This window comes from Panthera tigris, chromosome B3, assembly GCF_018350195.1.
Source record: "Panthera tigris isolate Pti1 chromosome B3, P.tigris_Pti1_mat1.1, whole genome shotgun sequence".
Taxonomy (NCBI): domain Eukaryota; kingdom Metazoa; phylum Chordata; class Mammalia; order Carnivora; family Felidae; genus Panthera; species Panthera tigris.
The window spans coordinates 110,551,688-110,568,103 of NC_056665.1; the positions used below are offsets into that span (position 1 = coordinate 110,551,688).

General features: G+C 41.8%; 1 protein-coding gene across 2 annotated transcripts in view; it reads right to left on the reverse strand.

The window, feature by feature from the left end:
* SPTB (spectrin beta, erythrocytic) overlaps positions 1–16,416 on the reverse strand; it is a 149,812-nt gene that overhangs the window by 123,880 nt on the left and 9,516 nt on the right. Inside the window, exon 1 of one of the 2 annotated variants that reach the window (XM_042989897.1) lies at positions 1,955–2,048. The exons of the other annotated variant lie outside the window; for it this stretch is intronic. The gene's annotated coding sequence lies outside the window, so the exon portion shown is untranslated. Of the gene's footprint in view, positions 1–1,954; positions 2,049–16,416 lie in introns of those variants that run through there. 2 annotated transcript variants of the gene reach the window in all.

The window sequence follows — 16,416 nt, forward strand, 5'->3', positions numbered from 1 at the left end:
ATGTACCCCAAAGCTAATCATCTAGTAGGTGTTCAGCTAGAGGACACCCTCAGAACCTTTGGAAGAAGCCACAACCAGAGCAAAAGTGGTATCCTGGTATCCCAGCTCTCAGCTGGGCAAGCCAGTCAGGAAAACTTGATATGCCTGTGCTACAAGACCCGTCCTGGATGCCTAGGAGATTTCAGGTGCTTTCAATTCCACCAGTGGACTCTGAGCCTTCCGAGAATTTAGGATTAACAGGTCTGGCTCATCCCCAATCTTTGTGACTGGGCCACAGATAAAGCTAAGAGCAACAGCTAAGGGGTATAAAGGCCATTTTTCATAATGTAGGGTTTATGTTTTTCAGCTGTGTTTTACTCTAGAATTTGATAAAGTTCTGTATAAATGATCCACCTCTGAGGAGTCCATTGGTTTCAAGGCTGGTAGGCTCTCCAGCGTGAGCCTAACATTCCTTCTCCTAATTAGCCCCAAACCTCCGGGCAAGTACAAGCCTACTGTGTTGGGTGCTGGGCATGCCCTACACTTAAACATTTTGTGCTTACAAAAAAGAGTCTTTAAAGACATTCTGGAATCCAGGGCTCCTAGAAAAAGAGTAAAAGTCTGACTCTGGCCTGAAATAGGAAATAATCTGCCCTAGATCACAGGGTGGTCAAAGAGCAAATTCTAGAATCAAATTCAGAACCATCTGTGAACCTGAAGATAGGTTAGTGGACAATATAGAGGTGCCTAAAACTTCTGATTTGCAGACTCCTCTCATTCAGGAGCCACCTGAATCATTTTCCCTAGAAACTGAAGTATAGATCAGAACAACTCAAGGCTATGAGTTTTGGATTGCTATCTCCTATCTGGAGGTAACAGCCTAGGCTCTCCACAGACAGGAGTTATGGTTACACAAATACAGTCACTATCTCTCCACAACCCCCCATCTGATGCACCTAAAAAAAATTTTTTTAAGTGGATTTTCATTTCCCTTCAGCCAGTTTAGCGCGTTATTATCAACTCCTGACGCCTCTAACTGCTCAGTGAAAACAGTGGTTTGGATATTAATAGGCTGTAAATCAAGGCCCTACCTGGAGCTTGTTGTCACGGAAACGGTACTCAAGCCCACAGCAACTTCCCCACCCTCGGAAGTCTGGAAGAGTTAGTGGGAGTTAGGGATGGTTTTAAAGCTCCTGTTATTTCTCCCACTTTCTGCTATATTTCTCAGGGCCAAGTTGTTGGAGAAAGAGGAACCGGTGAGGCGGGTGAGAGTATAGTGGACAGCAGCAGCTTGGAGAACTCTTTGGGAGAGGAGGTCAGGAGGTCCTTGGAGTATGCCTCGGGCATTCTTCTCTTTCCTCCTTGGGTCTGCACCCAGCCACTCCGCGTCGTTCCCTGCGGCCGGCGGTCGGACCCCCCCCCCCCCCCACTCCGCTGACCCTCCCTGTCCTCCCCACCTGGGCACTGGGCTGTCTGGGGAGCGCGCGGACAAGTTCCTTAGAAGAGAATCTGAGCGGCCCCGGGCTGAGAAGCCCCGCAGCAGGAGGCGGAGGGCACCGCGAAGGTCCGACAAGCTCGAGACAGAATACCTTTTGCCCCCACGCCGGGGTCCGGGAGGATGCGGCCCGAGACTTAAACACGCACCGCCCCCCCCCCCCAACAACCTCCGCCCTCCCAGAGCCCCAGGGCGACGCTCCAGGATCCAGCTCTCCAAAGCAAAGCGCCCCGCTCGGCAAGTGCCTCCGAAGCCCACGCGGATTCCCGCGCCCCAGGGTGTTCGCTGCCGCAGCCGCCAGGGCCTCCCGGGCCCTACGCCCCGCACCTGGGGCTGAGCCCCTACCCGGTCCCCTGGGCCCCGCGCGTCACGCGCCCCCTGGGCCCAGCGCCTCCTCTGCGCTCGCGCCGCGCGCCCCAGCCTCGCGCATCCGCACCCGCACCCAGCCCCCACCGGCCGCTGGGCCCTCCCGGGACTCACCTGCGCTGGGGCTGTAGCAGCGGCCACCCCGAGCCCAGGGGCGGCGGCGGCGCAGGGGGAAGAGGGCAGCACGGGGCTCCTAGCACAGCAGCCGCCGGGCGCCTGGTGCTGCCGAGCCGCGGACCCGCCCAGAGATATAAATAACATTATCTGAGGAGGGACATTCCTGCCGGGGGACATCGCTGCTGCCGGGACCAGATAGTCCCGCGGCGGGGGCGGGGAGGCGGGGCCGCAGCCTCCCGCAGCGCCAGGCCCAGCCCCCGCCTTCCCCACCCACTCCCGCACCTGCCAATCAGCCTCCGCGCCCAGGGGCACCTGCCAGGCCTCCGCCCGGCTCTCGCGGCCGGCCTCCGCCTCCTGGCTGGCCGCCTGGGCCCGGGACGCCAGAAGCTCCAGCCGCTCGCAGCGCCCCCATCGTCGTTCACCTCCCCTAACCGCCCGCTACCCCGAGCTCCCTGCGGCGGGAAAAAGGTTTGACTCTGCAGCTCGGGCCTAATTCGTGAGCCCGGAGCAGCAAGCCTGGCCACGAAAATGAGCCCTCCAGCCTTTCCCGCCCTGCGTCCCCACTGTGTACTGTCAGGTTTTTAAAATATATTAAAACACACGCTTAAACCGTAGGGTGGGCGAGGCGGGAGCCCCGACCGTGCGCCCCCGCTGCAGCGGGTTTGGGAGAGATTGTTCCCCGGGGCTGGTGTTAGAAAGCACGCTCCGGGGCGCACTTCACTTGGCAGGCTGTACGAACAGACTCTGGGAAGGTAGGGATGGGCACTGGTCCGGAGGTCCCCGCCCCCGGCCCGCAGGCTTACTGTCTCTTTTTCTGTCTGCAAACCTGGTGTGGTCGGGGCAGACCCGGCAATGCTGGCGGGGCGCAGCCGACCATCCCACATTACAAGGACTGAAATCAACAGGCAAACTGCCACGCTAGCCCACCAGCACTTCCTGTCCGGCCCCTCTTTCCAGGCGAGCAGGGTCTTCCTCACTGCAAGCCTGGATGGGGTGGGATGCAGTAGGCCAGAGAAAACACTAGAACCAATGGTGCCAAAGAGGAAAGACAAGGCACCTCCGAGTCACCTCGAGAGAGATTCACAGGAGAAAATGGGCAGCTTGTAAGGCTGTCCGTTTTCCTGACTTTCTTAAGATACAAGGTTATTGTTCAATAACACTTAGTGTACAGCTAACTGTAGCTTTCACCTCTTTTCTCCATCTGCTGTTTCCAGACCAGTTTCTCACTCGGGTAACTCGTAGCAGCCCAGGTACTCCCAAGTATTATGGATGGCAGTGCAGATTAAAAACACGAACATGTAGAAAAGAGTTGTAACTTTGATACTGCCTGCTTTTCTTAACAACGGAACAGTCTTACTCCTGAGTTATTTGCTTGAGAGTATAATTATGCTGTTTTCCAGGATTCGCCAGGAAAAGGGTGTTTAATTGCCAGATGTGCATGCTTAGTTTATATGTTGAACAGATGCAAAGATATTTCACTTCCTGCTGTAGCCACACTTCAGAATGGGCATTTAGATACTGAGATGCTAAGTGGGGCAAACACCACTGATACTACAAAGCCACAGAATCCCCGACCCCCCCCCCCCGGGCCCTTGTTAACCTCAGTTTCTCCAGAGACACTAGTAATATAGGAAAGATGATAGAATATTCATGGTCATCCATTAAATTAGTAGTGATGCCCCCACTTCTGACAACATTTAAGCATCCGTTTGTTTATTACTGAGTTAGAAACAGATCTTTTTCATTTAAAAAATTATTTAAGAACCAAATTCTGGCAAGGGAAACTCAAGAAAAACAGGCCAACTTCAAAAGCTGAGAATATGCTATATCTCAAGTAGAAATCCTTCATCTACTTTGGAAAGAAAAAATGGTGAGAAATTATTTATGTTTTTTAGAAGCCTTGTGTGAATAAACTTATTAAATAAATTCATGATTCCCGAGGATTGCAGCCACATAATAGTATACTACATGAAACAGATAATTCCTTAGCTATAGGTCTGTGGCACTGAAATGAAAAGTTGAACACATATTTCTTTGTAGCCTTAGAATTTATAATTTTCAGCCATAAGAAAAATTAATATGATAAAAGTACCAAATCGGTGGACAGATTACCCTAGGATTTTACAAACCAGCTCAGCTGCTTTAGTTATCTCCACTTTAGCTGAAAGCTAAATAATTCAATACAACCTCATTTGCTACAGAGCCTGTTATTCTGACAGCATCCCCAAATGCTTTACAGCTAATAGAGTTATAGTGAAATGATAAATCAGAACTGAGGGAGAGAGGAAGTTTAGAAGTACAGAGAGAAAGGGCATTGTCAAAGAAGGGGAAAAAATAGCAAATCCTGGGGAGTGGGAATAAGAAACTGGGGAGAAGAAGGAAAAGCTGAATATAAGGGTTCATAATCAAAGTCATTGTTGTGGGCAACAGGGATTAATTCTGCAGGGATTTTCTGAGAAGAGTATGTAATGCCTGCTGGAATTGTCTTTCTAAAGGATGGGAGATCGGCCCTCGTTCTCTTTGGTCAAGGGGCTGCACCCCTTTTAGCCCCATCCATGTTGACACTTCCCAATTCCAAACTGCCCAGCAAGCTCACAATAAGCAATCTGCAAGTAATTGGGCCAGAAGGGAAGGTGTGCATTTGAAGGTCTTGAGCCAGAAGGAAAGTCAGCCAGTAAACGAGAAAGTGAGAGGAAGCACTCAGAATGGCCTACCCAGCTCCAGCTAATATCAATAGGTGAGGCCAAAAGGATGTAAATTTGGACATTAGAGGCATCTGACACAGAGGGAACTTCTGCTTTCTATCTTTATATTCTCCGAATTTTTCACCTTGAGCTTATTATTATTTGATAATTAGTAGAGATAATAAAATAATAGGTAGAGATTAGATCAAGATGGATTAAGCACATGCATTTACCTTTTCTTTCATCCCAAATCTCATAAAAAGCTACCGCTTAGAATAAGAATGTAACAGCACAGGGAAATAAGACAAAGGCTGATCAATTTTCCAAGTGTTTTTAGGAAATCCTGACAGGATCTGATCTAAAGAGAAATAAAATGAGAAAAAGTCAAAACAGGTTCAGGATAAGGAATAGCTTAGAGAAGTTCCAAACAAGAGTCAAAGAATACAAGAAAAGGAGGGGGCCCCAGGACAGAATAAGTCATTGAAGAGCCTCCTCTCCCTGCTGGCATTAAATATCAGATGTTTGTGGGACAAATAAGTGAGTGGAGATCCTGGAACCAGAGGGACATAGCCCAGGTATCTACTGACCCCCAGAAAGGACAGGAAACCTTCACTCTCTCCTGATAGCATGTTGTACCTTTCCTTCACAGCTCCTGAAGAGAGACTGTGGTAAACAGAATGGGCAGGCAAATGAATTCTCAGATAAAAGATCATCAGACAACCAAAATCACCAAAGATTTTGTCAGGATAGAGGAACCAATACCATGAGAGAGAGGTACTAGACTCAACTAACAGAAGTAATATCAGAGGAAACTAAGCTAATAAAGGACATAGAGATAAATTTTAAATGAATTTAAATGTTACTCAGCAAGATTTGAAAGAATATTGCATCCATGACAAATAAGCAACAAGAAATTTAAAAGTAGTTTCTCAAATTGAAAAATCATTAGGTGATGAGCAAAAGTGACCAAGCTGAAAGTCAGATTAGTAGGAATTCTACTAAACTAGTTGGAATTAGTAGGAATTTCTACAGAAATTCTCCCCAAACACAGAGCCGAAAACAAGGAGACAGAAAGTTTGAAAGAATGGTTGAAAGCCATGGAGGCAAGATCCTTAAAGTCCAATATCCGCCTAGTAGAAGTTATTAAAGGAAAGAGAAGAGAGAGTAAAGGAGATAATTATAATGACAAAGTAGAATGAAATTTCTCAGAATTGAAGAAAATATGAATTTTCATATTATAAAATCCTAAATTTAGAGGAGGATGAAGATTTTAAAATATAGTTTACAGTTTTATGTACAGTTTAAAGTTTATGATTTTATTTATAAAATCTAATAACTGGAATAAAATTAAAAACCCCAAACTGTAACAAACTAGACTAACTTTCTCTGTCTTGAATTCATCTTAAAGCTACTTTTACTGAATCACAGAACAAAGTTATTTGTTTGAAACTTAAAACTACTTTGACTTAAAAATGAACATAAACATCAGAAAGTTACTTACAAAAGGAATTGCCAAACCAAATAAACCTGAACCTACCTGATGTTCCACTCATTCAAATCCTGCTAGCAACAGAGGAATCAGGAGTTTGTGGTAATGCAAACTTCAAAATAGTGCCTAGAGCTGAAAAAAAAATTAGTTCCCTTCTTTATCCTTTCACCAAGAGATGTATTTCATGACACTAAGCTAAAATTTCCATTGCATTTCTGGAAACATCTAGGGGAATCAGGCCCTCCACAACTCCCAAAGACAAAACAGAGGCAGGGCTCTCCCATTCTCCAGTATCATTCTCCTTCAACTCTTCTTCCACATAGTAGCCAAAATACACATTGTAAAAAAGGAACTCTAATCATGTCACTCCATGACTTTAAATCATCCAGGGGCTCCCCATTGCTTACAGAATATCGTGTCCAGTTCCCCAGCACCTAACACAGTGCCTGACTACAAGATATACTTCATAAAATACTGGTGAGTAAACAGGTGAATTAATGAGCAAACAAATCATGGAAACTAAAAGAGAGTTGCAAATGTGGAAATAATCAAAGAAGTAGGTAATTCAAAATCATTTCTATTTGGCATAAAATACATTTACAAGATAGAAGATGAAGGACCAAACTTCCCCATTAGATGCCTCAACCAAATGGTCACTGTAAGGAACCTGAAAGCCTGCAGCAAGTGTGCACATACCAACATGACCATCCTCTGAAGGAGCAGGTGCCACCAATTTCAAATTTTCCTCCATCAATAATGGAAAGGAGCAGAAGAACAAGGCTTACCTACTGTCAACCACTAGTCCATAGAAGCACTAGCCAGGCTCTGGAATAAATGAGCATCTTTCCTTCTATAGCTGCTCCTGAGCTCTTCCTCCCTTTTCAGGATCAGATTGTTACGTAAGGGATGCCAGATTGTGCATATGTAATAGCAGGCTTATATTGGGGTGTGCTGATGGACTAGTAGTGCCAGGAGGTGCTTAATGTTCTTCTACAGTTGCATTGTTTAGGCTGTATGAGTTTGCTAGGGCTTCCATAACAATCACCACGCACTGGGTGGCTTAAACAACAGAAATTTATTTTCTCACAATTCTGGAGGCTAGAAGTCTGGGATCAAGGTGTTGGCAGGGTTGTTTCTTCTAAGGCTTCTCTCTTTGGCTTATAGATGGCCATCTTCTCCCTGTCTTCACATGGTCTTTCCTCTGTGCCTGTGTCCTAATCTCTTCTTATAAGAACACTATCATATTGGATTAGTATGACCTCAGTTTACCTTCATTACCTCTTTAAAGGCTCTGTCTCCAAATATGGCCACTTTCTGTGGTACCAGGGGTCAGGATAGCAACATATGAATTTGGGGGGCACACCATTCAGCCCCATCTTTTCTCACACGAACTGCTTCTGTTAGCCTCCTAACTGCTCTCCATTCTCCAGTATCATTCTCCTTCAACTCTTCTTCCACATAGTAGCCAAAGTACACATTGTAAAAAAGGAAATCTGATCATGTCACTCCATGGCTTTAAATCATCCAGGGGCTCCCCATTGCTTACAGAATATCGTTTTCAGTTTCCTAGCACCTAACACAGTGCCTGACTACAACTTATACTTCATAAAGGCCTGATGAGTAAATAGGTGAATTAATTAGCAAACAAATCATGGAAACTAAAAGAGAGTTGCAATTATGGAAATTGATCAAAGAAGTAGGTAATTCAAAATCATCTCTATTTGGCTTAAAAATACATTATTTGTGATTTTTTTTCAGGAGAACCACTTTCCTTTTGGTGTTTGAGTGAGGTTTTTAAAGTGAATTCACTGAAAAATAATTGGCAATATTTGTGCCTGAATTTCACCAGTTCCTCAGCCACCTTGGCACATTCACACCTAACTTACTGACTATAGGTGACAAATGGAATCTTAAATTAAGTAGGTTTCATGTTCACACCTACCACCAAGTTCACCTAAGGGGGAAGTAGCCTGCTGTCTTCCACTGTCATTCATAATGAGGCACAGCAAACACAATGGTGATGGTTCAGCATGGAATTTTGACTTTGTTGGCTCTACCCTCTCAGTGCCATTTTCAGACCTCATCTTTGGATTAAGGCCACCCTCCAATATGCCAAAGCCTTGAGCTCATAGGATTAAGAACATAGGAAGGTGGATCAAAAAGCATTACAAGAAGTGAGTTGATGTTATTTTGACATTAACAGTCTATCTTGAGTACTCCACAAAGTATATAATCTGTGTGTGGATAATCGAGTACCTAAACCTGAAAATGTGTTCTTTTCCTTTATAGATATTTATCAAGCCAGAACTCAAATCAAGAAGAGAAAATACAATATAAAAATGGAGTTTATTGGGGTGCCTGGGTGGCTCAGTTGGTTAAGCATCTGATTCTTGATTTCGGCTCAGGTCATGATCTAGTGGTTTATGAGATCAGGTCCCATCTCAGGCTCTGTGCTGACAGCACAGAGCCTGCTTGGGATTCTCTCTCTGCCTCTCTCTCTCTCCTCCTCTCCTGCTTGCTGATGTGCATGCACATGCTCTCTCTCTCTCTCTCAAAATAAATAAACTTAAAAAAAGAAAAAATAAATAATAAATAATTTGAGTTTGTTAATAAAGAATGATAGCAACAGTTATAGTTCAACCAATTAACAATTTTTTATTTATGTGATAATTATTACCAGCACAAATGGTCTTAATTGCTTTTATTTGTTAGTGAGCAGTTTCCAAATTCAAAATATTTTTTTTCATAATATTAACCAAGACCCTTGGGAAAATTTCAATAAAGTTTGGAAAGATATTGCAATAAAAGACTACATTACCTCTGCAAATTCATATCATTTTCCATTCTGTGGGATATCTCTGCAGCTGCTTAACTTCTGTTTGGATATTTCTTCAATGCTTTAAAGTCTACAAGAAACTATGATTCAACTCAAACATGATTTATTTTGTAGAATAACCACTTCTTATCAAAAACATCATTTTTCCTCATTTTCCTTTGTGTAAGGCAAATTCTATTTTTAAAGGATTACTTATCATTTTCTTTCTACCAAATGCCATATAATCATTTTTATTCAATTTCATGAAGTAAATTGCTATCATTATCCTTATTGCTAGATAAAGAAACCAAGATACTCAGAGTTCAAGTAATTTTCCAAAAAAATCACATAGAACTCCAAATCCTTTACTTATTAAAGAGTTATTTATCCAGGAAGCACTATCTCATGGTTTTTGAATTAACACATTCCCATGATATTTAATGTAGATTATCCACAGTATAGACTGATATTTTAAATCAATAACTAAGTCAAGAATTTAGCCCCAAATTATGCTGAGCATGTGCAAACAACAACTCATGTTGCTTATTCTATTCTACCATCATCTTAGTTATCAAAATACGCTTAATGAAGCATACACTCTGGACCTTCCATAGCAGAAACTGAAAGAAGTGAAAGCTGTAGGCCCTCTTTTGGAAGGGTTCCAAAGTTATGCATGAACATCAGTATCCCATATCTGACCCCAACCCCTGCTAAATCTTTCTCAATTTCCACTCCTCACCTCTACCAAATACTGCCAGAAATTGATAAGTAGGAGCTTTCCCCATATGATTTCACGTACTCGAAATCATACTGAATGCCCTCATTCCAAAGATTATAGGAACCTGCAAACTTATTTCACAACTAAGAACAAATGTTAAAATGCAAATAACCTTGGGAAGAGTTAGTTTTTAAGGGACAGCCTTTCAACTACTGGAGTAAGAAAAAGCCAATGCTGTTTAGTAGCATTTTAATAGCTAATACTCTCTGTCTCAAAAATAAATAAACGTTAAAAAAATTTTTTTAAAAAAAAATGGGGCGCCTGGGTGGCTCAGTCGGTTAAGCAGCCGACTTCGGCTCAGGTCATGATCTCGCGGTCCGAGCCCCGCGTCGGGCTCTGTGCTGACAGCTCAGAGCCTGGAGCCTGTTTCGGATTCTGTGTCTCCCTCTCTCTGACTCTCCCCCGTTCATGCTCTGTCTCTTTCTGTCTCAAAAATAAATAAACGTTAAAAATTAAAAAAAAAATAGCTAATCAATTTTTTTAAAAGAAGCTAGCAGGGTGGACTGGAAAAATCAGTAGACATAGTGAAAAGACCTGGATTCTACTCCCCCCTTATCTTCTCTACACCTCAATTTTTCTTTAAAACGACAGCATTGAACTCACTAGTCTTTAAGGCCTCTTTCAGCTCGAGCTCTCTACATTTTACACTTATAGTAAGAACATTCAGGATGTTCACTATAATAGTAATGTTCATTAAAATGAAAAATTGGAAACCAATATCCATCAAAACAGAATTGGTTAAACTAGGTATGGTGTATATACATGCACACACACACACACACACACACACACACACACACATTCTATGTAGTCAGTTAAGTAATGATGTGGTTTTATAAATTTATAGGGAAAGATGTCATGACATACTGCTGAACTTTTTATAAACGTAGGCATCAGATCATCTCTATTTGACTAAGAAATAAGGTATTTTATATCAGAAAGGATACTCCTAAAAATGTTATTTCTAGATGGTAGGATTAAGAGTAATTCTTGGGGCACCTGGGTGGCTCAGTCGGTTAAGTGTCTGACTTCAGCTCAGGTCGTGATCTCAGTTTGTGGGTTTGAGCCCTGCATCAAGCTCTCTGCTGTCAGCTCAGAGCCCGCTTCAGATCCTCTGTCCCCCTCTCTCTCTGTGCCGCTCTCTCTCTCTGCCACTCCCCAGCTCCCCGGCTCTCTCAAAATTAAACAAATAAACATTAAAAAAATTCCAGGTGCTTATCAAGCCCTTTAAAAAAAAAAGAGTAATTCTTACTTTCTTCTCTATTTTTCTATAATGTTTGGATATTTTATAAGCAGGAAATATTTTCTTTTTTTTAATACTAAATATAATTTATTATCAGATTGGTTTCCATACAACACCAGTGCTCATCCCAACAGGTGCCCTCCTCGATGCCCATCACCCACTTTCCCCTCTCCCCCACCCTCCATCAACCCTCAGTTTGTTCTCAGTATTTAAGAGTCTCTTATGGTTTGTCTCCTTCCCTCTCTGTAACTAGGAAATATTTTCATAATATTTCAATTTGCGAAAAATACAGTAAAATGTAAATAGCAAATATTATACTCTTCTCTGCGAGCAAGTTTGATAAAGGTGAGGGCCAAGACAAGAACAAAGTAACAATGACCTAAAGAAAAACAATGCCTAAATATTTTCATCAACACTCAGATAATGAAATAAATATGTGCCATGAAAGTAAAGAACTATTCCTGTTACACGAATTGAGCCCAGATCATCTGTTTTTCTCAGTCATCTCAGTTATCACCAGTGTTGGGAAGTGGATTTGCCTGACCTGTGCTCACCCCCTCACCAATTTATCCCATGTGCAATGAGAAGATGTGTCAAGCCATCAGACTGGCCATTGGATCTAATTCAAAGCTAACCATCTTATGACAGGATTAATCTCATAACTTTGGGTACTTTACTACCATGCTTTAACTATTTGGGTTTCCTAATGTTGCCTAATCAATCTTGATAATTATCACTTATCACTCAAATTTGAAAAAATGCAGAAGTATTTGAAGATGGATTAAATCAAATCAAATAGGGAATCAGGGGTACCTGGCTGGCTTAGTTGGTCGAGCATGTGATTCTTGATCTTAGGGTCATGAGTTCAAGCCCCACCTTGGGCATGAAGCCTACTTTAAAAAAATTGTAGAGGGGCACCTGGCTGCCTCAATCAGTTAAACATCCGACTGGGTGGCTGAGTCAGTTAAACATCCAACTTCGGCTCAGGTCATGATCTCATGGTCTGTGAGTTTGAGCCCCACATCAGGCTCTGTGCTGACAGCTCAGAGTCTGGAGCCTGCTTCAGATTCTGTGTCTCCCTCTGTCTCTGCTCGCCCTCCTCCTGCTCGTGCTCTGTCTCTCCCTGTCCCTCAAGGGTGAATAAATGTTAAAAAAATTTTTTTTAAAAAACCACTAAAGAGGGGATCATACATAATTCAGCAAAGGAGGAAGAATAAGGTTTCTAAATACAGAACAGCAAATGACAGTTCTGACCCAAGTTGAAAATTGGTAGGAAAACAAAATGTTGCAAGAGATCATAAATTAAATACAGGCCAACACTGCAGTTGTTGTCATTCAAAAAGCGTGGGGCATGACTGCAAGAGCCAGCAGAGATCTCGGCGTGTGATGAGAGATCTGTGAGTCCAAGCAAGTTAAGCCTCGGATGTGCTCTACCTGAGGGAGCCTTCTGCTGCCAACTGAAATTACTGGTTCTGTAGTCTTTGCTTGCCACCAATCGTGTTATGCCTTATATGCTAAAGCTAAATGCCTTAATTCTCCATTTGGGGGTCAATGGCTATATGGGTTAACTATTCAGGAGCTAGGCACCTGGGACAGGAGCTGTGCTCACACGGAAGAGCATTTCTAAAGTTCTCTCCCACAGCAGCTCAGGAAGTCAACTGGTCTGCCTGCTGGACGTGTTTAAGGACCACAGTGGGAACTGTAAGTGGAATCACTTTAAGTCAAGGACAGCCTATACATAATTAGGGTTAGTATTATTTATGAGTTTATTTATCACCTATTTTATTTATCATATTCTGCTTCCTGAAAGGATTTGGAGGAGGTTCTTGAATTTTATTTACCAGAGCAGCTTCATGCATTAGTTTTCTCTTTCCAACTAGGTTGTATAATGCCTGGTACTTAACAGCATGTCTTCAGTTTCTGTTCTATTGTTCATGGTGCCTGGTATAATGTTGAACAATGACAGACGGGCATGCACAAAAATAATACCGAAGGCTTTGGCAATGAGCAGAAGTACATAGTTACTACTGGTTAGTTTAATTAGTAAAGCCATGTTACAGATTCTAGCTCTTCTGGATCCCACAAAGGACATGGTGATCATAGGGTGACCATATGTCACAGTTTACCTCAGGCTATCCTGGTTTACACCTGTCATCCTGGCAGAATCATTAATTCCCTTGTGCTCTCAAAAGTGTGCACATTACACAACAATCCTATTGATGAGGCATCACTAAGGGGCCTCCTAATAAATTCCAATATACAAAAAGTAATTTGGCTTTAGCAGTAAATGAAAGCTTTGTGGCAAAAGACGACCACAAAGTACAAAGTTAAGGTTACATTATTAACTACTTGCTATTTCCTAAGACAGTTTATATAAGTTTAAGTCAACTCTGCCCTCTACTGTCTTATGACAGTATTATGACATGTTTCAGCTTCATTGATTGAAACTGACTGTATTGGTCCTGTTGATTATTTTAAACTGGTCCTCAAACTTGAACTTCTATATTAGCTTTTAAAAATCTCTACTGCCTATGTTGTACCCCTGATCAACTAAGTCAGAATCTCTGAGGATGATACCCAAGTGACATTTTTTTTTAATGTCCCCAGTCGCTACCAATGTATAGCAAAGGTTGAAAACCATTGCTTAGAATGTCAGATCAAATAGTCTGTTGTGGTTCACTTGTTTTTTTATTCCATAGCCTGGATTATACTATACTCTAATCATATCTGGAGAAGCCTTGGAAATTAGAATTGAAAAGGAAGAGTGCATCAGGACAAATCTACATCACTACTGAGAAAATGGCATTAAAAAAAAAAACCCACTCTAAGGGATGGTCTCTTCCTTGGGTATAAAAATATATTTTTAATTATAGTGATGACATGGACAGTACTTACTCAGAAATGAGTCTGTTAGGCCATCAGTTTTGATGCCACGGCTCAACCCTAATTCTCTGTTGATGGAATTATGTGCTGAAGAAGCTCTAAGATAGCCAAGAAAGTTGGACCAGAAGATAGGGGCAAATGAGGTAGAGCCCATTGCATTAAAAGACTGCTTCCTTTTTTGTGAATGTTCAGAGACTTGTTAATGGAGTTTATCATATGGAAAAGCACTGATGTGAAAGCCCAGGAAATCTGCTGGAATAGAAGCTGCACTAATTAGAACATTAACTAAATTAAGTCACTGGGGGTGGGGGGAGCAAATCCCAAAGGGAATAACAGAAAAAGGAAAAAAGATACAGAAAAATCAATAATCAGCAAGAGACAGAATTTGCAGAAAATTAACTCAGTAGCAGGTTTTAATAATAAGCTAAAAGTTTACTTCCCATTCCCCTTTTCTAAAGTTTACCAGGAAAAGATAATGGATCTCATGTCTGAAACTGGTCTTATTAAAAGAGATTTTATTCTTCTTAAGACAAATTTGGGATGCCTGGGTGGCTCAGTTGGTTGAGTGTCCAACTCTTGATTTTGGCTCAGGTCATGATCCTAGAGTCATGGGATCAAGCCCCATGTTGGGCTCCACGATTATCATGGAGCCTACTTAAGATTCTCTCTCTTTCTCTCCACCTCTGCCCCTTTCCCTAGCTCCCACATGCGCATGCTTTTTCTCTCTCTCTCAAAACAAAATAAAAGAAAACAAAACCTTTTAACCAAAACTGTGGGATCAGCCAGAGTGCTGGCATGAGAAACAAGGGATCATTTGGGAATTTTGATAGTGAACATGAGGGTAAAAATCCCCTGTGAAAACAGTGGAGGCCTTCTAATACTAAAAGGAGGGGAGAGGAAGATGCATGTGACAGATGGTGATGTCCTTATACACCACATCTGGGATTGCATCATTCAGTTCTTCAACCCGGCCAAAGGCAATACTCTTAGCTTAAGTAGGGACAAAGTAGAGGTTTGGAAGCAGCATCAGGAATTATTCTAAGTGATTCTATCTGTGCTGGTTTTGTTGTCCATGGAACATCTACTGGTACTTTAAAAAATTCTTTTGAAAGAAATGAATGGAGACAAAGTAAAAATGTTTCCATTTCATAATTCCATATGTATTATCCATATGTATATATGAATTGTTAATAATTCCAAATTTATTATTTCATAAGGCTAGTTCTTACTCTTTCCTGGACAGCAGACCCCTGTGAGTATCTGATAAAGCCTATAGGCCCTCTCCCCAGAAAAAAACTGATATTTTAATACATAATTTTTCATATAGTTCCATCCTACTTTGTTTTTTTTGTTGTTGTTTTTTGTTTTTAATTTTTTTAACGTTTATTTATTTTTGAGACAGAGAGAGACAGAGCATGAACGGGGGAGGGGCAGAGAGAGAGGGAGACACAGAATCGGAAGCAGGCTCCAGGCTCTGAGCCATCAGCCCAGAGCCCGACGTGGGGCTCGAACTCACGGACCGCGAGACTGTGACCTGAGCTGAAGTTGGACGCCTAACCGACTGAGCCACCCAGGCGCCCCAGTTCCATCCTACTTTGAAAACACTAGACATACAGATGGCCAACAGTACATGAAAAGGGACTCAACATCAGTAATCATCAGGGAAATGCAAATCAAAACCACAAAGACGTATTACTTCACACCTGTTTGAATGGCTACTATCAAAAAGACAAGAAATAACAAGTGTTGGCGAGGATGTGGGGAAAAAGGAATCCTTGTGCATTGTTGGTGGGAACATAAATTGGTGCAATCACTTTGGAATATAGTATGGAGTTTCCTCAAAAAAAATAAAAATAGAAATACCATATGATCCAGTAATTCCATGTCTGGCTATCTATCTAAAGAAAATGAAAGGAAGAATTCAAAAAGATATGCACTCCTATGTTCACTACAGCATTACTTACAATACCCAATATATGGAAACAACCTAAATGAATACATAAAGAAAATGTAGTGTGTATATATATATATATATATATATATATATATGTGTGTGTGTGTGTGTGTGTGTGTATATACAATAGAATATTATCCAGTCATTAGAAAAATGACAGCATAGGTGGACCTTCAGGGTATTATGCTAAGTGAAATAAGTCAGAGAAAAATACAATATGATCTCACTTATATGTAGAACCTAAAAACAAACAAATAAAGAAACAAAAACAAGCTCATAGATACAGAGAACAGATTGGTGGTTGCCAGAGGTGGGAAGGTGGGGGTGAAATGGGCCAAGGGAACTAAAAGATACAAATTTCTAGTTATAAAATAAATAAGTCATGGAAATGTAATGCACAGCACGGTGACTGTAGCTAATAATACTGTATTGCATATTTGAAAGTTGCTAAAAGAGTAAATTTTAAATATTCTCATCACAAGAAAAAGAAATTATGTAACTATGTGTGGTGATGGATGTTAACTAGATTTATGGGGTGATCATTTCACAATATATACAAATATCGAATCATGTTGTATACCTGAAACTAATATAAGGCTATATGTCAATTATA